This window comes from Somniosus microcephalus, unplaced genomic scaffold (genome assembly GCF_052327205.1).
Source record: "Somniosus microcephalus isolate GS21.2 unplaced genomic scaffold, FLI_Smic_1.0 unresolved_chr8, whole genome shotgun sequence".
NCBI classification, from domain to species: Eukaryota; Metazoa; Chordata; class Chondrichthyes; order Squaliformes; family Somniosidae; genus Somniosus; species Somniosus microcephalus.
This window is the reverse complement of record NW_028225186.1, coordinates 36,112,070-36,137,065: the sequence shown is the minus strand read 5'-3', so window position 1 is coordinate 36,137,065 and position 24,996 is coordinate 36,112,070.

Below are 24,996 nucleotides of genomic sequence, written 5' to 3'. Positions count from 1 at the left end.
TATATTGCGCAGCGAATGAAGTAAAGGATGATAAAAAGGCATCGGTACTTCTAAATCTGATGGGCGCAAGGACATACGGGCTGTTGCGAAACTTAATCACTCCAACCAAACCGATGGACAAGAATTTTAAGGAGATTGTTGATACCCGACAGGAGCACCTAAACCCAACACCGCTGCTGATAGTGGAATGATTCAAATTCTTCAGGAGGAATCAGCACAAGAATGAAAGTAACGCTGATTACCTCACCGAATTAAGAAAGCTGTCAAAACACTGCCAATTCGGGGCAGGACTGGCAGATTCTCTACGAGACAAATTCGTCTGCGGTCTCCTAAGTGAAGGAACACAGAAAAGGCTACTTTCTGAGAAAGATTTGACACTGGACAAGGCTTTCAGTGTGGCTGTATCATACGAAGCAGCAGCAAGAGGAGCTGCAGAGATACAGCAAAAGCCAAAGGACTTCGGCACCCATGAAATGACAGGGGGTTTCGAGAGATGTTATCGCTGCGGCAGATCCACCCATGACCAGAGGGACTGCTGGTTCATGGACAAAGCATGCAGGCAATGCGGAAAGATGGGACACATTGCACATGTATGCCGATCTGGAAACAAAATCCACTGACAGAAAAAAATCAATAAGGAAAAGTACAGAAAAGTACAAATGATGACGGACAGTAGCTCCGCAGACCAGAAGAGTGATAGCGACTCCGGAAACAAGAGACTAAGCTGTCTCAAATTACATAATGTAATTGCCAAAGAAGATTACCAGACCATTTGGGTTACCCTCACGATAGCGGGTTCCCCAGTTAAAATGGAGCTAGACACAGGATCAGCTCTGACCATCATAAGTCGACGGGATTACGAGCGGCTATTTCCCCATATACCTTTGAAAGACACATCCATTATCTTGAAGACATATACGGGGCAGAAAGTATACCCCAGAGGGAAAATAAGGGTGCCTGTTGTATACAACGGCAAGGAAATACAGAAGTTGTATTTATACGTTCTGCAAGATGGTGGTCCACCGTTGTTGTGACGTGAATGGATCAGGAAGATACGTTTAGACTGGCACCCCATTCAGGCACTGACGGTGACCAGTAAGAAAAAAAATGAGGATGACGTCATACCTGAACGATTAAAAGACATCTTGGCTAACGCCAAATAAGTGTTTCAACAGAAACTAGGAATCTTGAAAGGCGTCACCGCCTCAATAAAAGTGGAAGATGCGACAATTCCCAAGTTTTTTAAGGCAAGGCCGGTGCCATACGCAATTCGTCCAGCAGTCGAGGCAGAGCTGGAGAATTTGGAAAAAGCAGGCGTGTTACCCAAGGTAGATTGGAGCGAGTGGGCAACACCCATCGTCCCGGTCATGAAGAAAACGTTGAATAATGATAAATCTGAAGAACAGAGAAAAATTCGCATCTGTGGGGACTTCAAGGTGACTGTAATCCCGCTCCTTCACACGATACAGTATCCTCTTCCAAGGATAGAAGATATTTTCGCTTCACTATCCGGAGGGAATCTTTTAACCAAAATTGACTTGGCACAGGCATATCTACAGATGGAGGTTGAGGAGGCCTCTAAAAAGTATCTCACGATAAACACACACAAAGGCCTGTACCAGTACAATCGACTGGTTTTCGGAGCAGCATCAGCTCCAGCTATCTGGCAAAGAGCTATGGAGCAAGTCCTGCAAGGGATTCCGGGGACTCAATGCTACCTAGACGACATCCTTGTAACAGGAGAAAACGACAATGAGCACCTGGCCAATTTGGAGCAGGTGCTCACTAGGCTGAAAGAACGGGGCCTACGAGCAAATCGCCCCAAGTGCGAGTTTTTCCAGAAACAAATATCATATTGTGGCCATATAATTAACGAAGATGGGTTGCATGAGTCACCTGAAAACAATGAAGCGGTCATAAAAGCCCCAGCACCTGAAAATGTTTCACAATTAAGGTCGTTCCTGGGATTGATAAATTACTATCATAAATTTTAACTGAACTTGTCAACTGTTCTGCACCCTGTTAATGCACTGCTACAAACGGGAGTAATTTGGAAATGGAGCGAAGACTGTAAACGTGCCTTCCATAAATGCAAAGGCTTGATCACGTCCAAGGAAGTGTTGGCTCATTACAACCCATCACTGCCAATCAGACTGGCGTGCGATGCATCCCCTTACGGCATAGGAGCGGTATTTTGCATAGATCCCCTGATGGCTCGGAGCAGCCGATAACTTTTGCGTCATGCTCATTGAACTCAGCTGAGCGTAACTATGCCCAGATCGACAGGGAAGCACTCAGCCTGGTATGGGAATGAAGAAATTCAACCATTACCTACACGGACAAAAATTTACCTTGTTGACTGACCATCAACCACTCATCTCCATATTCAACCCTAAAAAGGGCGTTCCCATTATGACAGCGCAAACGCTACAGAGGTGGTCCCTTTTCCTAGGGGCACACCAATATGACATAGAATACAAAGGATCAAAACAGCATGGGAATGCTGATGGTTTATCGTGCCTACCGTTGCCAACGGTAGAAGGGGCACCTACAGTGGACCCAGTGGAGATGTTCCACTCAACCATAGTGGAATGTCTACCAGTAACAAATTCTACCATTGAAAAGGAAACGAGAAATGACCCGACTCTCTCACTAGTCTACGATTTAACGGTGAAGGGATGGCCAGCACATGGCGAACCACTGTTGCCAGCATTCTCGCAAAGAAGAGAACAGCTGTCAGTGTGCCAAGGAACCTTGATGTGTGGATCCAGAGTGGTGATTCCACCCAAACTCCAGGTTAAAGTGCTAAAGGAGCTTCACGAGGGGCATCTGGGTGGAGTGAAAATGACGAACCTAGCCAGAGCGTTTGTATGGTGGCCAGGTATCGGTGGAGACATCGAAGAAATGACTAAGAGCTGTCTAGGTTCCCAGAGGGTCCAAAACGCCCCACCACAAGCCCCTCTACATCCATGGGAGTGGCCCTCATCTCCATGGCAAAGGGCACACATCGACTTTGCTGGTCCATTTATGGACTCAATGTTCTTAATCGTGGTTGATGCACACTCCAAGTGGCCGGAGGTAATAAAGATGTCCTCCACCACCACGGAAAGAACCATCACAGTATTAAGGACCATATTTGCCAGGAATGGGCTGCCTGAACAGATCTGTTCTGATAATGGACCGCAATTTGTGTCCAAAGAATTCAGGAAGTTCTTAAAAACCAATGGGGTTAAGCACTACACGTCCGCCACATACCATCCCGCCACCAATGGATTAGCTGAAAGGTCTGTCTAGACCTTCAAGGAGGCCAGAAATGCCATGGTTAATGAAGACATAAATCTACAACATAAGGTAGATAACTTCTTGTTTGCGTACAGGAATGCAACACATGGTTACAAACCAAACTCCCGCCATGATGTTTTTCAATAGAAGACTAAGATGCTGGCTGGATTTGATTAAGCCAAACATCATAAGGGACGTAGAGAACCGACAATTTCAAGGCATGAATGAAAGGCCAACTAGAACCTTCCAGATAGGTCAACAAGTTTTGGCCCGGGACTACCGTACCGAGAAATGTCAGCCTGGAACTATTTGCACATGACTAGGACAGCTGATGTATACCGTGGACATTGGTGAAAGCATAATAAGGCGCCATGCTGACCAGATCACAGAGTCATCCGAAAAGTGACAACCTACACCACAACTCTATACACCTAATGATGAAGCAGAGATACCCATAGTATCTACCTCCGATCCGGTGATACTGGAACCAAATGAACCCGACACTGGCATTCAAGCCGAATCGACCGAATCGACCTTGCAAAAGAACCTACTACACCACCGAAAACTACTGCACCACCGAGGCGTTATCCGGACCGAGTCAGGAAGCCTCCAGAGAGACTGACTTATAATTGATTAACTGCAGCAAATGTGTAGATTATTGTTCTTGTAAACATGTTAATTAATAATTATTAAAATGTTATGTACTAATTATCTTAAAGGGGAGGAATTGTAGTGTATGTAACTTTAAGAGTCCCTGTGTACTGTAATACCGGTAGTGACGACTCGGGTATATAAGCCTGTATAGCGTCTTGTATCTTTTAGTTCACCTCCAGGCTTTGTTCAGTAAACACCTGTTAAACCAACTCCTGCTTTCAATATCTCCATTAACACACGGATACAACAGTGGCGTGTAGCGTGCTGTGGGATGGAGTTGAGGACACTCGCATCGAAGACAGAGTCACTTTTAAGGAGATCTCAGAAGTGCTCCTTCCAGCAGGCACTGACTGCCTCTCTGTCCTTGATGACTACCTCTCCGTTCTTGGCCCGCAGTGGGGTATTAACTTGAGTGCTTGGGCCGTAGATGTTCTTGACTGCTCTAAAGAATCCACGCATGTGGTGGTTATTGGCTAGCTGCTGGAGCTCCTGCAGTTTCTCCACACACCATCTGTTCTTTAGGTCGCAAGTTTTTTGTTGGACCTCGGCCTTCAGGCTTCTGTTGAGCTGCTGTCTTGCTCTCGAGATCTGTTGCTGTTTCCAGATGTCAGGCTGATGTCAGGCTAACTGGTCTGTTGTTCCCCGTTTTCTTTCTCCCTCCTTTTGTAAATAGTGGGGCTACATTTGGTACCTTCCAATCCACGGGAACCATACTAGATCTATGGAATTTTGGAAAATGGCAACCAAAGCATCCTCTATTTCTATAGAGATCTCTTTCAAACCCCTAGGGTGTACACCATCTGCTCCAGGGGATTTATCGGCTTCCAGTCCCTTTAATTTCTCTACTACTACTTTACTACTAATACAAATATTTTTCTGTTCCTCATTTTCGGTATTCCCTTCATTGTCCACTATTTCCAGAATTTTTTTTGTGTCTTCTTCCGTGATGACAGACACAAAATATTAGTTTAATTTCTTTGCCATTTCCTTATTCACAATTATAATTTCTCTTCTCTCATCCTGTAAATTACCCACACTTACTTTTGCTGAACTTTTCCTTTTTACATACCTATAGAAGCTTTTACAGTCTATTTTTATGCCTTTCGCTAGTTTACTATCACTTTCTATCTTACCTTTCCTTCTCAATTTCTTGGTCCTCCTTTGCTGGATTCTAAAATCATCCCAATCCCCAGGCTTACTATTCTTTATGTCAGCATTATCAACCTCTTCCTTTGTTATAATAGCATCTGACATAAAAAAAACTACTAGGCACTTGGTCTAAGCGTTAAACAAAGCTTTAATCAACTCTTTTACAACATGTAGGTCAAGTTGTGCCCTTCACTAGTACCTGTTAAGAATGTCCTGTGCAATCTGGGCCCGTGCCTGAATATTTATACATTCCCTGGACAGCGCCACCCGCAGGCCGCTCAGTATTATTTCATAAGTCTTTCTTTCATGAATGACTGTGTCATGTCATTATCTTTAATTCTCTTGTTACACACGGTTTGACCACTTTTCCTGTGGGGTTATTGTGCCTTAAAGGAATGTATATTTGTTGTAAATTATGTAATAACTCTTTAAATGTTAGCCATTGCTCATCTACCGTCACACATTTAAATGTAATTTCCCAATCTACCTTAGTAAACTCGCTCCTCATACCTATGTAGCTGGCTTTGTTAAGAATTAAGACATTTGTTTCGGATTCAGCCAATTCACTTTCAAACTCTTAAAATAATTCTATCATATTATGGTCTGTCATCCCTAAATGCCCCTTTACTACAAGATTATTTATTAACACTATCTCGTTGCACAATACTAGATCTAAAATAGCCTGTACCGTAGTTGGTTCCACAATATACTGATCTAGAAAAGTATCTTGCTCTGTCTATACCCCTCATGATTTTGAACACCTCTATCAAATCCCTTCTCAACCTTCTCTGCTCTAAAGAGAATAACCCCAGCTTCACCATTCTATCCACGTAAACGAATTCCCTCATCCCTGGATCCCTCATCCCTGGAACCATTATTGTAAATCTTTTCTGAACCCTCTCTAAGGTCTTCACATTCTTCCTAAAGGGCCGTGCCCAGGATTGGACAAAATACTCCATTTGAGGCTGGCCCAGTGTTTAAAAAAGCTTCAAGACAACCTCCTTGCTTCTGTACTCTATGCCTCTATTTATGAAGCCCAGTATCCCGTATGCTTTCTTAACCGATTTCTCAACCTGTCCTGCCACCTTCAATGATTTATGTACATATACACCCAGGTATCGCTGTTAATGCACCCCAGTTATAAGTGTACCCCTTCGTTGACATTGCCTCTGTTGGTTCTTCTGAAGAAAATGTATCACTTCGCACTTTACTGCATTAAATTTATTCTGCCATCTGTCCACCATTTCCAACAGCCTGTCTATCTCCTCGTGTAGTCAATCACTAACCTCATCCCTGTTCACTATATTTCCAAGTTTTGTGTCATCTGTAAATTTTGAAATTGTGTCCTGTACACCAAAGTCCAGGTCATGAATATCTATCAAGAAAAGCAGTGGTCCCAGCATCGAGCCCTGGGGAACACCACTGCATATGTTCCACCAGTCCGATAAACAAACGTTCACCACTGCTCCCTGCTTCCTGTCACTTAGCCAATTTGGTATCCATGCTGCCACTGTCCCTTTTATTGCATGGGCTTCAAATTTGCTGTCAAGCCAATTACGTGGCACTTTATCAAACGTCTTTTGGAAGTCCATGAACACCACATGAAACGCATTGCCCTCATCAACCCTCTCTCTTACCTCATCAAATGACACAATAAAGTTAGGAAAACACGATATGACTTTGACAAATATTTCCAGCTTTCCTGAATTAATCCACACCTGTCCAAGTGACTGTTCATTTTGTTCTGGATTATCGTTTCTAAAAGCTTGCCCAATTTTGAGATAATTCTGACTGTCCTGTAGCTGCTGCGTTTAACCATCCAATTTTTTTCAACAGTTGTGTAACATTTGCAATTTTCCAGTCCTGTGGCACCACCCACCTATCCATGGAGGATTGGATGACTATGGCCAGTACCTCTGCAATTTCCACCTTTACTTCCCTCACAATCCTAGGATGCATCCCATCCGTACTGTTGATTATCTAATTTACGTACAGCCTGCCTTTCTATTACCTCTTCTTCCTCATTTTTTATCTCTTCCAGTATCCCAACTACCTACTCTTTCACTATGACGTAGGCAGCATCTTCTTCCTTGGTAACGACAGATGCAAAGTACTCGTTTAATACCTCAGCCATGTCCTCTGTCTCCATTCGTAGGTCTCCATTTTGGTCCCTAATCATCCCCACCCCTCCTCTTAATACCTGTTTATTATTTTTATGCTGAAAGAAGACGTTAAGATTCCTTTTTATGTTAGCTGCCAATCAATTCTCAGACTCTCCCTATTCAACTCTTGTTTCCTTTTTCACTTCCCGTCTGAACTTACAATATACAACCTTGTTCTCATTTAGATTATCAACCTGGCATCAGGCATAAGTGCCCTTTTTCCACTTCATCTTACTCTCTATCTCTTTTTTCATCCAGGGAGCCCTGGCGTTGGGAATGCACCTTGAGTGCACCCGAACCATCTCCTCTTTGATGCAGTCCATTGTTCAATTACAGTTTTGCCTGCCAATCTTTGACTCCAGTAAACCAGGCCAGATCTATTCTCAAACCACTGAAATTGGCCATCCTCCAATTCAGTAATTTTACTCAAGGTTGCTCCCGCTCTTTTTCCATCGCTAATGTAAATCTTATGATACTGTGATCACTGTTGCCTAAATGATACTTGCTCTCGGAGAAACCAGCGGCGTTGGAACATAAAGGAAAGAGCAGAGAAACAGTGCTGATCTAATCGGAGGCGGTATCAGCAGCAGTGGGCCTGCACATTATTTCCAAACAAATAAGGCGTGACGTCACAGGGAGCAGGCACTGATTGGTTGGTGAGTATTTAGGTTTGTTTACTTTCTAACCTGGGACAGTGGTTTAAACTAGGAGCAGGTACCCGTAACATACAGTATTAAATTTACATCTGCACTAGTTAAACTAATTAATATATCTATAAATAATCATTGATTAAAGAGTTTTATTTTTTAAATAAATAAAATAAGGCCAGAATAAATATGGCAGGGCAGGTTGTGTGCATGGACTGCAGTGTGTGGGAATTTATGTACAGCGAAACTGTCCCGAGCGAACAATTCTGCCGGAGAAATCTGCATGTCGAATCCCTCCAGCTCAGTCTTTGAGCTCGACTGCGAGTTGGGGACATGCCAACGCATAACGGAGGGGAAGGAGTTTCTGGATAGTTTTACTCACAATAGAGGCACATCCCAGAGGACAGCGCAGGTTCAGGAAAGGGAGGGTGTGAATTTCGGTAAACTTGTAGCCAAAACTTAGGAGAGGTGTAAAAGAGGGTCCCTCAGACACTGGTCCTGTCCAACAGGTACGATATACTCACTACCCGTGAACACAAGGAGAAAGACTACGGGGAGTAGAGCCACAATGCACACCAAGGCACCGTGGCTCAGAAGGCTGTCCAAAGGGAATAGAGTAGAATAGAATTGTGGTAGTGATAGAGGACTCTAATATTAGGGGGATAGACATCATCCTCTGCAACCAATACTAAGAATCGTGAAGGGTGTTTTGTCTACCTGGTTCTGGGGTAAAGGATATCTCATGGTGGCTGGAGAGGGTATTGGAAAGATAGGATGGAAATCCAGTTTCCGTTGTCCTTGTTGGAAGAAACAACATTGGTAGGAACAGGGACATGGTCCTGATGAAAGTGTATCAGGAGTTAGGATCTAAAATATAAAGCAGGACCTCGAGGGTAATAATTTTTGGATTACTGCCCGAGCCACGTGCAATTTGGGATATAAGCAGACAGATCAGGAGAATTAACACTTGACTAAAGGGCTGATGTGGGAAAGAGGGGTTCCTTTTCATGTGACACTGGCACCAGTTCTGGGAAAGGAAGGAGCAGAACCGATGGGACGGTCTCTGCCTGTACCAGGATGGGACCCGTGGCCTAGCAGAAAGGGTAAATAGGGAGTTGGCAAAGGCTTTCAACTAGTAAGTTGGGGAGAGGGATCTATAAGAAACATATCCAACCTAAAGATAAACAAAGCAGGAAAAGATAGCATTGGAAAAAATAAAGTAAATGAGGGGATTCATGGCAATGGAATAAATAGAGTTATAGAACAAAAGTCTAAAAAGAAGGTTAAGCATAAAGTGAGAGCAAATCCTTTTAAAAATAAGTTAAACGGCCTGTACAGCAATAAACACAGTGTCCGTATCATACGTTGTGAGGAACCAGACATAGTAGGGCTTACTGAGACATGTCTACAGGGAAATCAGGACAATTAATTAAACTTTGCAGGGTGCTAATTATTTAGAAATGCTACAGAGGGAAATAGGGGAGATAGAGCAGCTGTACATATTACGGATAACATAATGGCAGTAGAAAAAAGTGATGCAAGGCATAAATTGAATTCATATGGAAAATTGAACAAAGATAAAAATAATTAATCACAATAATAGGCGGAGTCTACAGACCACCTAATAGTGGAAGTGAGGCGGAGGAAGAAACATGCAAACAAATTATGTAAAGTAGTGAAACAGATCGACTAATAATCATGGTGGATTTCAACTACCCCAATAATAATTGGGCAGAAGAGGTAGGTAAAGAGGATTAGGGAATGGAATTCCGAAAATGTGTACAGGGCACCTTTCTACCCAATATGTCTATAGCCCAACAAGGGAGGATTTGCTATTGGATCTAGTAATGGGGAATGAACCAGAGCAGATAAGAGAAGTAAAGGTTGTGGAACATATAGCTTAATAGTGACATAACATAACATGCTTTAAGATGATAATTGAAAAGGACAGGTGTATGACGAAAGTCATGTTAATAGATTGGATAAAAGCTGATTTTGAGGGGTTGAGAATAGTACTTGGGAAAATTGGGCAACAATATTGGCAAAAATCGATGTAGAACAGCAATGGGAAACATTTAAAACAGTGTCCAACAGAGTGCAGGAAAAATACATACATTCCGTTAAAAGGAAAGAACAAACTGAACAATAATGAAATTCCATAGATGAACTAAGCCATAAGGGAACAACTAAAGGTAAGGAAAGCAGCATGCATTTAGTACATATAGAGCAGGGGAGTGCATGATAAGAGAGAATAACAATAGATTATGAGAGATTACAAAAGAAAGCAATTAGGGAGGCAAAGAGGAACTGCGAAATTAAATTTTGAAGGAACATAAAACAAAATAGTAATTATTTTTATAGGCAAATCACTAAAAATGTACGGTTGGGATGGGAATAGTGCCATTAAATGATAGTCAGTTTAATACCACAGGTAACGATAGAAAAATGGCAGAAGTATAAAAAATGTATTTGCTTCAGTAATTAGCAGGGAGCTAGAAAAGGTGGACATGATATTGGACGATGAGGTTAGTAATGAGATAAGTGCAATTAAATAAAAAAGGGGATAAAGTAAATAAATTAATCTAAATCAAAATGATAAAACCCCTGGACCAGCTGGATTTCATTCATGTATTTCAAAAGAATCTAGGGAAGAAACAGCGTAGGCATTACTATGCATATTTAATAATTCATTAGAAAACAGTGTAGTGCCAGAGGACTGGCGGACAGCTAAGTTAATTCTGATATTTAAGAGGGGGGTTAGAACTTGTCCAGAGAATTATAGATCAGTCAGCGTAATATCAGTCATAGGAAAAATAATGGAATCCCTACTAAAGGTGAAAAAGAATATCATTAAGAGACCAAAAATATAATAATGAATAGTCAACATGGATTTCAGAAGGGAAAGTCTTGCTCGACCAAGTTTTCAGAATTTTTTGGTGAGCTAACAGAGAAAGCAGACAATGGTAATGCGGTAGATGTCATTAATCTGGATTTTCAATAGGTCTTCGATAAGACACGCCATATTAGACTGATGAACAAGGTCAGAAAATGCAGAGTCCGGGGAGATGTAGCTGACTGGATTGCTGGCTGGCTTCAGGACAGAAAGCAGGGAGTAGGAGTAAAGGGTAGATATTCATAGTGGCAGCATGTGGGCTGCGGTTATCCACAAGGATCCGTGCTGGGACCACTGCTGTTCACAATTTAAATTAATGTTCTAGCCTTAGTATTCAAAAACACAATTTCTGAATTTCCGGATGGCACCAAATTGGGGCGGTTAATCAATACTGATGGGGAAAGCTACAGGTTACTGGAGGGCATTAATAAACTTGTAGAATGGGTATATAATTGGCAAATGAAATTCAACAGAGATAAATGTGAGGTATTAACCTTTGGTTGCAAGAATAGCGAGGTCACTTATTACTTGGAGGATGCGAGTCGAGGTGGGGTAGAAGAACAAAGTGTTCCAGGTGTACAAATAGACAAATCACTAAAAGTTGCGACACAGGTTAGCAAGTCCATAAAAAAGTCAATAAAAGCACTAGAGTTTATTTCTAGAGGGATAGAATTGAAAATTAGCGAAATTATGCTAATACTGTATCGAACCTTGGTTAGAACACACTTAGATTACTGCGTACACTTCTGGTCGCCATATTATATAAAGAATATAGAGACACTGGGGAAGGTGCAGAGAAGATCTACAAGGATGATACCAGAAATGCGAGGATATACATTTCAGGAAAGGTTGAACAGGCTGTGTCTCTGTTCTCTTGAAAAAGGAAGGCTGTGGAGTGAACTATTAGAGTAATTTAAAATTATGAAAAATGTTAATAGTGTAGGTACAGGGAGAATATTTCCACTTGCTCAGAAGAGCATAACTCGAGGCCATCAATATAAGCTAGTCACCAAGAAATGCAACAGCGAATTCAGAAGGAACTTCGTCACACAAAAAGTGGTGAGAATGTGGAACTCGCTACCCTAGGAAGTGGTTGAATGAAATAGTACAGATGAATTTAAGGGGAGGCTGGGCAAGCATATGAGGGAAAAGGGAATAGACGATTAGGATGATAAATTTAGATGAGGAAAGATGGGAGTAGGCTCGAGTGGAGCATACACGCCGCATGGACTGGTTGGACTATATGGCCTGTTTCTGTGCGGTATGGCAAGTTTGCTGATGACACATTGCTAGATGGAACAGTAAGCTGTGAGTAGGAAACAAAGAGCCTGCAAAGGGATACGGACAGGCTAAGAGTGGGCAATAAGGTGGCAGATGGAGTTTAATGTCGGAATCATGATGTTATTGTCTTTGGCAGGAAGAATATAAAAAATATATATTTTAAATGATGAGGAACTATTAAATGTTGGTGTTCGGAGAGAACTAGGTGTCCTCGTACAGGAAACACGGAGATGTAGCATATAGATAAAGCACGTAATTAGAAAGGCAAATGGCATGTTGGCCTTTATTGCAAGGGGCTTGGAGTACAAGAGTAAGGAAGTCTTCTAACGATTGAACAGGGCGTTGATGAGACCACACCAGGTGTACTGTGCACAGTTTTGGTCCCATTATCTGAGGATATATATACATGAATTAGAGGCGCTGCAACGAAGGATATGGGGTCGGCCATTTAGGACTTAGATATGGAGTAATTTCTTCAGTCAGAAGGTTGAGAATCTTTGGAATTCTCTATCCCAGCGGGCTAAGGATGCTCAGTCCTTGAGTATATTCAAGACAAAGATCGATAGATTTCTGGATACCAAGGGAATCAAGGATTATGGCGATAGGTCGTGTTGAGGAAGAAGATCTGCCATGAGCAAGATCGAAGGGTCGAATGGACTATTCCTGCTCCCATTTCTTATCTTCTTATTCTCTTAGCTGAACAACCAGAGAGACCAAAGAGCTAAGCAAGCCTACATCAACAGCTCGTTGGCCTGGGGCTATTATTCATGCTTTGGGATTTTCATACTTGAGGTCCCGGCTTGAAAATCCCAGGTGAGCCTTGTTGTTTTTGAGTCAAAATCACCTTCTCAGAGCTTATCGACATTGCACAGAACATACATACCTTAAATTATACAAACTGATATCTCGTGCCATTTTCACTGCAGTATCCAGTATCCCCGAGCTTCACGGGAGCAACGTCAAAACCAACAGATTCAGCGAAAGGCTGTGCGGTGGAATAGGTTCTGTGACTTACTGGATAACTCATTGTGCTGCTGATCAATGCGGCCTTTAAAGGCTGTGCATTCCAATCCTGCCAGGGTTACGTTTTAGGTCAGGTTTCGTTGTTTCTGGTGCAGAACATTTAAACTTTGCTGCCAAACTTCAACTGGTTCATTAATGTCCTTCAGGGAAGGGGACCTGCCGCCCCGACACTCCCTGTTTTACAAGTGACTCCAGTCCCAACCCACATTCCCTCTGAGCTGGAATCGCGAACCGCTCTCAAGAAAATAACCCAGCAACTGCTCAATTGTTAAAATAAGTTTAAATGATGTTCAATCTAAAGTCAGTCTACTGTGCCCTCAGACAGGTTTCACATTGGACAGCTGCCGCCGGCTGACAGCCATCGAGTCGCTGACAGTCGTGACGCACAGCATAGCACTGCCTCCCACAGCTGATCAGCCTTCCTTTCAGACCGGCTCTGGGAGTCAGATTGAAACAGCGGCGCTGGGAGCATGATTCAAACCTGAACAGAAAAACCCCGTTGGATTTCACGTATGCAGTCAGTCATCGCAACTGCAACTGATCCACAAACCATGTATCAGCTTCCGATCAATTCCCAGATGTGTCAGTAAACCAACCCACAGAAGCACAAGGGAGCGATGGATTTCACTCGCTGATCGATGATAAAACTCCGATCTTTAGTTCTTTTCACCTTCCAAACATTGACAGCCTTTTGTCTCAGTATTTATTTCTCTCTCCTTTTTAACCTGTTCGTGCTTTTGCTTATAAACATTTCATTTAATTTATTTGTGAGAAGATATTTACCAGAGTGAATTTAGAACTGTTCAAAATCATGAACGATTTTGACATCGTAAATAAAGAGAAACAGTTTCTAGCGGGAGAAGTGTCGGTAACCAGAGAACACAGATTTAAGGAGATTGGCGAAAGAGCCAGAGGCGACATGAGGAACCGTTTATTATATGGTGAGTTTCTGTGACCTGGAATGCACTGCCTGAAAGGTTGCTGAAAGCAAATTCAATAATAACTTGCGATAGGGAAGTACTGGAAGGGAAACATGCACAGGTCTTTGGAAAAAGCAGGGAAGTAGAACTAATTGGAATACAGCACCAAAGCGCCAGAACAGGTACAATGGGCCAAAAGGTCTCATTTCGTGTTGTATCATTATACGATTGTATGAACTTAATCTTTGCACAACTTCCTTTGTCCCCAAGCGGCCTACACCTGCTCCTAACTCTTATGTTCGTTAATGGCAGGCAGGGTTATTTATTGAAACTGTGGCTCCTCAACAGCACCGATTGTCTGTCATTGTTGTAATCTCCGAATAATGTGAGATGGCGCAGAGAATATGAAAGAAACAGAAAGTGAAAGTGCAGATATTGCTTTCATCAAGGGTCAGTACTCTTTTCACAGGGAAGGATTCTCTTAGAAGTAGATTCCTTCCAACAGAGTGATACAGGTTATCATAATGAAAAAACTGCGGTCAGCCCCAGAGCCGCAATAGGTCAGTGTATGGTCCTTGTATGACAGTGAGTGATCGGAACAGTGCTGAAGTGATGAGTTCGAGCCTCATCTAATGCAGGCATTTCAACAAATTGTGAACATTTCGGCCACCGCTGAAGGTCCAACAGGTGAGCTCTACGATACATCTGCTTATTAGTGTTACCCTGTGAAGAATAAGGCCCCACTGACCTAGTGTTTCGAGAGCGGATGAGAGATTTACTACAGGTCTTTAGTATTATTGTTATTAGGAGTGAGTGGGGACAGTTTACACTCTTAAACCAGCAACTGTGATGTAAAGAATGTGGTGCCAGAGAAACACTCGATTGTAATGCAGTGACAAGACATTTGTCACAACGGAGAAGCTGTGTAAACCTATGGGTCGCCTGTCCGTGTTTCTACATCATGGTCAACACAAACAAGGATTCTGCTCAACACCTTGCTGAGAATTATGAAACAGGGACCCTCGCCCGTGTTCGGGGTCTCGAGGGAGAATTCCGAGGCCGGAAATGCAGCTGTCTGATGGGAGCGAGCAAACTGTCCCCCTCCCGCCCACCCTCGTTGGGATGAAGTCCTGTCTTCACACTCCCACGGCCACTAATTGGATTGTATGAGCTGTTATGGCAGTTGGAGCAGTATTTGTGTAAAGTAGGTGCAGAAAGTGAGGAACTCTCGGCTGACGGGAGTTGGAGAATTGTGATAATTTTATTTAATAACTGAGCATCAGAACGCCCTCAATCAGATGTTGGCATTGAATAAAATAGAATAGTACAAAAAACTAACAGATGGAAAGAGCTGGGTTTCAAACTAGCGGTGTGTTCGTTCTCGATCTCTCATCTGTGAGTTAGAAGATCGATGCGAGTGTTCGCTCTGAGTCCAGCAGTGCAAACTAGCTCCCAGCGAATTGGCGTTAACGGTCAGCACGTTCATCACCTGGAACGAGTTAAACAGTGCCACATGTAGATGAATCTTGGAAAAGTGAAAGTCTGTGCTGTGATATTACTGAACATGAAAGTCAGCGTGTCCCGAAACTCCTATCTGTTGGAAGGCTGGATTTTCCAGCAGAGATACACCACCCTATATTTCAGTAAATTCCCCGCTAACTGAGAATGAGATGCGATGAATGAGCAGGTCCAACCCGCGGGTCTGTGATGCTACACGGTGCTTTTTCATTCGTAAAACAAAAAATATGATATAATGGAAACCAGGCCGGAAAAAGACTGGATTTCAGCGCGTTGACACTGGGCCAGATGAGAGTTCAGTTATGATGATTGCCGAATGGTTAGAGAATGGATTTGGATATACTGAGCGGCTGCACTGAGCATTTCCAGCATTGTTTGAAACGCCATTCCCTTCAATTCATCGCTCACTGTGACAGTTCGATTCTACTGTTATTATTCCCGGCGTTTGGTGAGATTTCAAAAATTGAATGTGACCAATGTCATCCCCATCTTGCCAACTGCATACTTACAAGGACAAAGCGGCTTCAATATGATACAACGAGAGGAACTCCCAGAGCTGTTTTAAGGTCGAATGCAAATTCAAGCAAGATTCGTTCACAGGAAGTGTAGGTCATTGAGGTGGGTTAGGTCCGGATTGTTTGCACTGAACTTCTTGACAAATGGCCTCAGATTCATGCAGACCGGTTTAGAAGTTCATATCCACCTTGCAAAATATTTAACGAATTTGAAATATCGCTATGAGGGCTGGTCCAATTTTGGAAGCCGGGACCTCTCACACATTTGAAACTTCACCCCAAAGCGAGAAGGCAGCCCAAGTCCAACGAGCCCCGTTGATGGGGCGCAGTGAACTCTAGAGGTAGCAATAGTGAATCCGTGTATCGAGGCAGCAGGTGCCCATCCCGAGGCCAGCAGCAGGGTTTCTGCATTAGTTTTCAGGGAGGCCTCTGTTTTGGACAATGCATCAGCAAAGGCAGTGAGAAGACAAAGAGGCATCCAGTCATGCAAGAACCGGCAGTAAACAAAACATAGGGAGCGAAGTTCTCTCACCACTTCTCTTACATTTCCATTCTGAGCGTTTTAAAGGTAACTGTGGATAAGTAACGAGGCACGTCTTGTTTATCACTTGTGTGTGGGAAAGGTAATTGAGAATGAGATCCCCATTAGGCCAATAGCCTTTGGATTTCACTGACCAGTACTGCTGCTGTCACTGCAGCTGATCAGACTGTCACCGTATATTCCATGGAACATCGGACGTGCTGATGATTAAATAGGATTGATTGTCTTTCAAGGAACAGCGAGACATGTTTTTTACAAATGTTATTCATTTTGAGATATGGGCCTCAATGATATGGCTTGATAAGGTTTAATTAATGCCCAATAACATATCTGGCACTGGAAATTAACCATTACAATGAGGAATCATATTCCTTCAGGTTTTAATTATTGTTAAAGATTCAAAAAACTAATGTTCGAATTATTTCGGTTTCTTTTATCCCCCTCATTCTCTTTAGACCATCTTTATTTCACTCACTTTAATTCTATTTCTGTACATGATTTGACACTGAAACTGCCACATCCTCTTTCACTCTCTACACTGAACACGAAAGGTTCTTCTATCTGATTGGTCAAGGAGATGCACAGTTGTTTGTCCTGTTCACAAAGGTCTGAGCACCTCTGTAGAGGGCGCTTCACATTTCTAGCTGTCAAATTTATAGTAAGTTCCAGTGTAAAATCTCACAGAATGTCTGTGGTCAAGTGCAAATGTGACGAACGGCCGCGCCGCTCATTCACCAGCAAGAGGATAATCCAGCCCAGTTACTTCTAATGTTCTACATGTCTTGAACCTTTGTGCTTTCTCATTTTCTAGACTCATTTTTCAGACTCTGCTTGAAACAATGTTCAACGTTTATGAGACCAGGGATATGGGGGCCGTTGTTGAATTGAACATTTGTTCTTGTATTTGTACAGAGGATGGTATTTGAACTCAGCCCTGCCCATTATCGCGGCCAGAGTTTGTTATTTAGACTTTGGCTCCGGAACAGCAGCACCTTTTCGTTACTTTTGTGAATTCAAAATAATGCAAAAAGCTAACATATGAACAGAGGCAGCTTTCAAATTAATGGTGTCTCAGAGCTCGCAATATCGTCTCTGAGTCAGAAGATGGTGGGAGTGAAATTCGGCTCCACCAGTAGCACAAACGGGCTCAGAGCAAATCGGATCCAAACGGTCATCACCGGGAACAACATAAATAGTCACACAAGTCGATGAAGCTTGGAAAAGAAACACTTTGCTGTAATATGTCTGAAAATGAAACTGACTGTGTTCCTTCAGCACTGTGTGTTGGAATGCTCAGTCCCCCAGTGTAGAGAAGGTGACACATTCACAATCCTCGATTCAGTCATTTCACACCTAGCTGAGAATGAGCTAAATTGAAATGAGCACGTCAAACATGGCACTAAACGGTGTCTAGAGGGTGGATTTGGAAATTCTGAGTGGCTGCACTGAGCATTGCCAGCTCTATTTGGTGCACCATCCTCTTCAATTCATCCCTTACATGTACAGTTAGATTGTGCGGTTCATTTTTCCCCAGCGCTTGGGGACATTTCTAAATTTGAATTTGACCCATGTCAAGGCAACCTTGTCAGCTACACATTTACAGATACAAAGTGGCCACAATATGATTCACTGGGACGAAGTCCCCAAGAATGTTGATGATCGAATGCAAATTCCACCAAAACTCGTTCACAGCAAGTGTCTGTCATTGAGACGGTTCAATTCCTGATTGTTTGCACTGACCTTCTTCCTAAATGTCCTGGGATTCATGCGGACTGGTTTGTGAAGTTCTTTGCTATCTTTACAAATGTTTCATCGACAGTGCAACGTCAAAATGAGGACTCGTACCTGTGACCTTGCATATATTAGATGTTTCAATCCCAAAGCGAAAATCATACACCTAGCGCATCGAGCCCGCTGAAATCTGCCAGTGAACTCTATAGATCTCCATAATCCAAACTTGTTTTTGCTATTCTCGACAAGCACAGCGTTTCAGAACTAGACAGCTGTGACTTTGCCTTGTCCACCTGACTTCTAATGTGCCGCAAGTTCCACTCAGACAGTTAATTGTGTGCAGTTTTGGTCGCCTTATCTGAGGAAGGATGTTCTTGCCATGGAAGGACTTCAGCGAAGATTCACCAGGCTGATACCTGGGATGGTAGGAATGACGTATGAGGATAGATAGGACGATTAGGCTTGTGCTCGCTGGAGTTTAGAAGAATGAGAGGCTATCTGATTGAAACTTATAAAATTCTGACAGGACTGGACAGACTAGATGCAGGAAGGACATTCCCGATGGCCGGGGAGTCCAGAACCAGGGGTCAATGTCTAAGGATATGGGGTAGGCCATTTAGGACAGAAATGAGGAGGAACTTCTTCACCCAGAGGGTGGTGAACCTGTGGAATTATCTACCACAGAAGGCAGTCGAGGCCAATACATTAAATATATTTAAAAAGGAGTTGGATATATTTCTTAAGGTTAAAGGGATCAAGGGTATGGGGAGTAAGCAGCGCCAGGGTACTGAATTTGGATGATCAGACATGATCGCATTGAATGGAGGAGCAGGCTCGAGGGGCCGAATGGCCTACTACTGCTCCTATCTTCTATGTTTCTATGTTTATTGAGCTGTTCGGGTTTGGACCATGTATCAACAAAGGCAGTGAGAAGATATGGTGGCAGAAAATAAGGCAACAACCGCCAGTAAACCTCATATAGCGAAAAAAGTTCGTCCTCCTCCTCTCCTACATCTCCACTCTATGGTGAGATATAAACTTCACCTCAAGTGCTTGTTAAATTTCACTGCAGATATATAATGAAGAGCATCTCGGTTGATCGCTTCTGTGTGGGAAAGGTCAGTGAGAATTTAGTCACCATTACCACAAGACAATTTGGATTTCACTGACCGATAATGCAGTTGTTTATACAAGTGATCATATTGTCACCGCATATAAAATGGAACAGGAGACATGCTGATGACAATATTATTTAAGTATTGCATAATAAGCAGCGGCAGCACGAGAGGATAACGAGAGGCCCGAGAGCGGACCTAAATTAAAGCAGCGGCAGCAGCGAGAGGTTAAAGAGCGGCCCAAGAGCAGACCCAAATTAAAGCAGCGGCAGCGTCGACAGGATAAAAAGCGGCCCGAGAGCGGACCTGAATTAAAGGCGCAGCAGCGGCGGGAGGAAAAATAGCGGCCCGAGAGCGGACATTAATTAAAGAAGCGGCAGCGGCGAGAGGGTCAATAGCGGACCGAGAGCGGACCTGAATTAAAGCAGCGGCAGCGGCGAGAGTATAAGAGCGGCCCAAGAGCAGACCCAAATTAAAGCAGCGGCAGCGTCGAGAGGATAAAGAGCGGCCCGAGTGCGGACCTGAACTAAAGCAGCGGCAGTGTCGAGAGGATGAATAGTGGCCCGAGAGCGGACCTGAATTAAAGCAGCGGCAGCGGCGTGGCTCTGAATCAAGAACAGCAAAAACATCACAGTGACGTCACAGGAGAGCAGGTAGATGATTGGTTGGTGAGTATTGCATGTTTCTTTTGCTCTCTAAATTTGGGAAGGGGGGTTAAATTAAGAGCTGAGAAACTGTAACTTGCTAGTAGTTATTAAATTAATAACTTAAAACTAGATAAATTAATCAAACAATAAAAGTAAAATAAAGATTGAACAAAAGCATTAACTTATTACTTAATTAATAAAACAAGGTTAGAGATGGCAGGTGTGTCGCCACTGCAGCATGTGGGAGTTTGTACCGAGCATCGGGATCCCGAGCAATAATATCAGAGAGTTAAATGCGTGGCTCAAAGAGTGGTGTGGGAAAATGGGGTTTGAATTCATGAGGCACTGGCACATGTACAGGGGAAAGAGGGAGCTGTTCCCTCGCGACATGTGCCAAATCTCCCTCGTGACGTGTGCCAAATCAACCAGGCTGGGACCAGCGTCATCGTGAATCGAATAACTAGGGTGTAGATAGTGCGTTTTTAACTCAACATGGGGGGGAGCAGTCAGATGAGGGGAAATTTAGAATTCTAAAGTGTAAGGTGAAGGCAACAGAGCAGTGTAACGACTTGTGTATAAATAAGCAGAGTGTGACAGGAAGGGACAGGGAGTTTAATGCTAGCAGTACAGCAGAGCATAAGGTCAAAGCAGGGAGTAATCGTAATATAATTAAATGAAAGGCTCTTTCTCTGAATGCACGATCCATTCTTAACAGGATAGACGAACTGGTGGCACAAATAGAGATAAATGGACTTGATCTAATAGCCATCACAGAGACGTGTTGCAACGTGACCAATGTTGGTAACTAAATGTACCAGTGTATGTGACGTTTCGAAAAGACCGGCAGCATGGAAAAGTAGGGGTGTAGCCCTGAAAATAAAGGATGACATAACGACAGTAGCGAGAAAGTACCTCGGTTCGGTTGATCAGCAACTAGCCTCAGTATGGGTGGAGATAAGGATTAACAAGGGGCATAAAACACTGTGGCAGTAATATATAGGTCCCCTAATATTAGCTATCCCGTTGGACAGGATATTAATCAAGAAGTAGTAGGAGCTTGTAACAAAGGTAACGCAATAATCGTGGGGAACTTTAATTTTCATATAGACTGGACAAATCAAATTGACAAAGGTAGTCTGGAGGACCAGTTCATGAATGTATTCGGAACAGTTTCCGAGAACAATACCAAATGGAACCAAGCAGGGAACAGGCTGTTTTAGATCATATAATGTATAATGTGACAGGATTAATTAGCAATCACATAGTAAAGGTTCATCTGGGGCAGACTGATCATAATATGCTAGAATTTCATATAAAGTTTGAGAAGGACTTGCCTATTCTGAAACTAGTGTCATATACTTCAATAAATTCAATTACATAGGCTTTAATTGTCTAAGATAGATTGTAAAAATAGATTAAAATGCATGGCGGTAGATAGGCAGTAGTCAGCATTTAAGGAAATATGTCATAATTCTCTACAAAAATGCATTCCATTGAGAAACTAAAACTCCACGGAATAAGTGATCCATCTGTGGCTAACTAAAGAATTTAATGATTGCTTTAGGTTGAAAGAAGACGCCTATAATGTTGTGAAGAATAGTAGTAAGCCTGAGGATTGGGAGAGTTTGAGGAACCGGTAAAGGATGACCAAAAACTTAAAAATGTGGAAAAAATAGAGTATGAGAAAACACTAGTAAGAAATATAAAAGCCGCTTGTAAGACCTTCTACAAGTATGTAAAGAGGAAGAGAGTAGCAAAAGTAAACGTTGGTCCGTTAGAGGCTGACAGGAAAATTTACTGTGGGGAATAAGGAAATGGCAGAAACTTCACACACATATTTTGTATCTGTCTACACAGTAGAAGACACTAAAAACATACCGAAATGATGGGGAACCAAGGCTCAAATAACAGTGAGGAATTAACGTACTTAAAATTAGAGAAAAATCATTGGAGAAATGAACGGGATTAAAAGCCAATAAATTCCCTGGTCCCGACGGCCTACATTCTAGGGTTCGAAAAGAGGTGGCTGAATAGATAGTGGAGGCACTGGTTTTGATCTTCCATAATTCCCGAGATTCTAGAACGATCACAGCAGATTCGAAGGTTGCAAATGTAACAACGCTATATAAGAATGGAAGGACAGAGAAAACAGGGAACTACAGGCCAGATAGCCTGACATCAGTCGTCGGAAAAATGCTTGAATCCATTGTTAAGGAAGAGGTAGCAGGGCACTTAGAAAATCATAACGTGATTAGGCAGAGTGAACATGGTTTTATGAAAGGGAAATTGTGTTTGACAAACTTATTAGAGTATGTTTCGGGAAGTAACTAGCACCGTAGATAAAGGGGAAGCAGTGGATGTAGTATATTTGGATTTCCAAAAGGCCTTCGATAAGGTGCCACATAAAAGATTATTACACAGGATTAGGGCTCATATGGTTGGTGGTAATATACTAGCATGGATAGAGGATTGGTTAATGGGCAGAAAAAAGAAAATAGGGATAAGTGGATCTTTACCAGGTTGGCAGGCAGTAACTAGTGGGGTGCCGCAAGGATCAGTGTTGGGGCCTCAGTTATTTACAAACAGTGGTAATGACCTGAATGAACGCATCGAGTGTAACGTTCCCAATTTTGCTGACGATGCAAAACAAGGTAGGACAGTAACTATGAGGAGAACACAAATCGTCTGCAAAGGGATATAGAGAGATGGTAAGGTGGCAGATGGAGTATAAGGTAGGAAAATGTGAGGTTATTCACTTTGGTAGAAACCATCGGAAACAGAATATTTTTTAAAATGTGGCATAGTTTCTGTGATTCTGTGATTCTGTGAAAGTTTCAAATGTTGCTGCTCAGAGAGATTTGATCATCCTCGGGCAAGAAACACAGAAAGCTAGCATCCAAGTACAGCAAGCAATAAGGAAGGCAAACGGCATATTGACCTTTATTGCAAGGGGCTTGCAGTATAAGAGTAAGGATATCTTGCTACAGTGGTACAGGGCCTTGGTGAGACCACACCTGGAGTACTGTGCCCAGTTTAGGTATCCATATCTAAGGAAGTATAAATTTGCCTTTGAGAATTAGCCTGCAGGCTCACTAGAGTGATTCCTTGGATGAGGGGGCTGTCTTATGATGAGACTTGTGTAGATTGGGCCTATCCTCCCTGGAGTTTAGAAGAATGAGAGGTGATTTCATTGAAACATCTAAGATTCTGAAGGGGATTGACAAGGTAGATGCTGAGAGGTTGTTTCCTCCGGCTGGAGTGTCTCGAACTCGGGGGCTCAGGCTCAGGATAAGGGGTAGGCCATTTAATACCGAGATGAGGAGGAATTTCTTCCCAAGGAGGGTTGTGAGTATTTGGAATTACCTGCCCCAGAGGGCTGTGAATGCTGAAACTTGGAATATAATTCAAGGCTGAGAGAGATAGATTTTTGATCTCAAGGGGAAACAAGGTACATGGAGATCAGGAGGGAATGTGTTGAGATCGAGGATCAGCCATGATCTTATTGAATGGCGGAGCAGGCTCGAGGGGCCGAATTGCATCCACCCGCTCCTATTTCTTATGTTATTTTCTCCTCTTTGACTGTTTCTCTCTCTCTCTCTCTTTCTCTCTCTCTCTCTCTCTCTCCTCTCTATGTTTCTCCCTCTCTCTTTGTGCCTGTCTCTATCTCTGGCTTTCTCTTTATCTCTCTCTCCCTCTGCCTCCCTAACACTATCTGCCTCTCTTTCTCTCTCTCTCTCACTCACTCTGTCTCTCTGCCTCTCTCTCTGCCTCTGCCTCTCTGATTTTCGTTCGCTTTCTGCCTCTCTCTGGGGCTCTCTCTTTCTCTGTGGGCCCGAGCCCAGACCCTTTCTTCTCCGTGTGTGAGCCTCAGTACCACAACAGGTGAAATCAATGGACCCACAGCCTCAACAACATTTTGGAAACATTCCAGATTTCCATTGCACTTTGTTTGAAGAAGTGCCTCCTGACATCACCCCTGAACATCTTAGCACTAATTTTAAGGTGAGCCACCTTGTTCTGGGCTCCCCCTACCAGATCTCTCGATCGACTCAATCTACTTCTTCGAATAAAATAACGTTTTAATTCCTTCTTTTCTCTCCACTCACTGACAGCTTTAAAATGAGCCAATGTGCTTTAGCGAAAGCTGGGGCAAAGGCACCAATATTGGCCCAGGACGCTCGGGGAGTGAACTCAAGTCCCAGAAGAAGCCCGACGTCCCCATTGCAACATCGAACCCCGCTGAGCTGAAGCATCGAGTAAATGTAGTCGGCAGCGGCCACTGGCTTTCCCGGGCTCGGGGAAGCAGGCTCTGACGAAAAAGCAAAGAAAAAGAACAAATGCAATAAAGCAAGAACGAAATACAGGCCAGGAAAAGCTCCGAGTGTTCGAGAAACCTGTACATTTGTATGATTGATAACAAAACGCCTTCGAACCCGAGGATACTTCGAACAGGTGAAGAATTTCAGTTCATTTTCCGACACATTTCCAAGCAGCAGAGGCAATGAACACGTTGAAACCGGCAAATAGGAAAACATCTATCATTAAGCAACAATAGAATAAGCAGTGTATGGCAAAGAGAAGGAAGAAAGGAAGAAATAATATTTCAAAGAAAGAAAGGAAATAAAGTACAAGCAATTGTGTCTTTATATACTGACACTGTAGATCTTTCTACACCGGGACACCAGAGGGCGCACTAGGGCCATCAGCCACATTAGTGCCTGAAATATGGTTCAATAGGAACAAGGAGGACATTCAGCCCCTCAAGCTGCTTACACTGGAACAGAATGAGTATTTCAAAGCCTCGAGCCTGTTACACAGACAGGGAAGGAGCCTATATAATATGTCAATCCTATTACTGAGGAACAGTATAATGCCATTCAGCCCTTGAACCTGTTGCACAGGAAAAGAAGGATGCCAT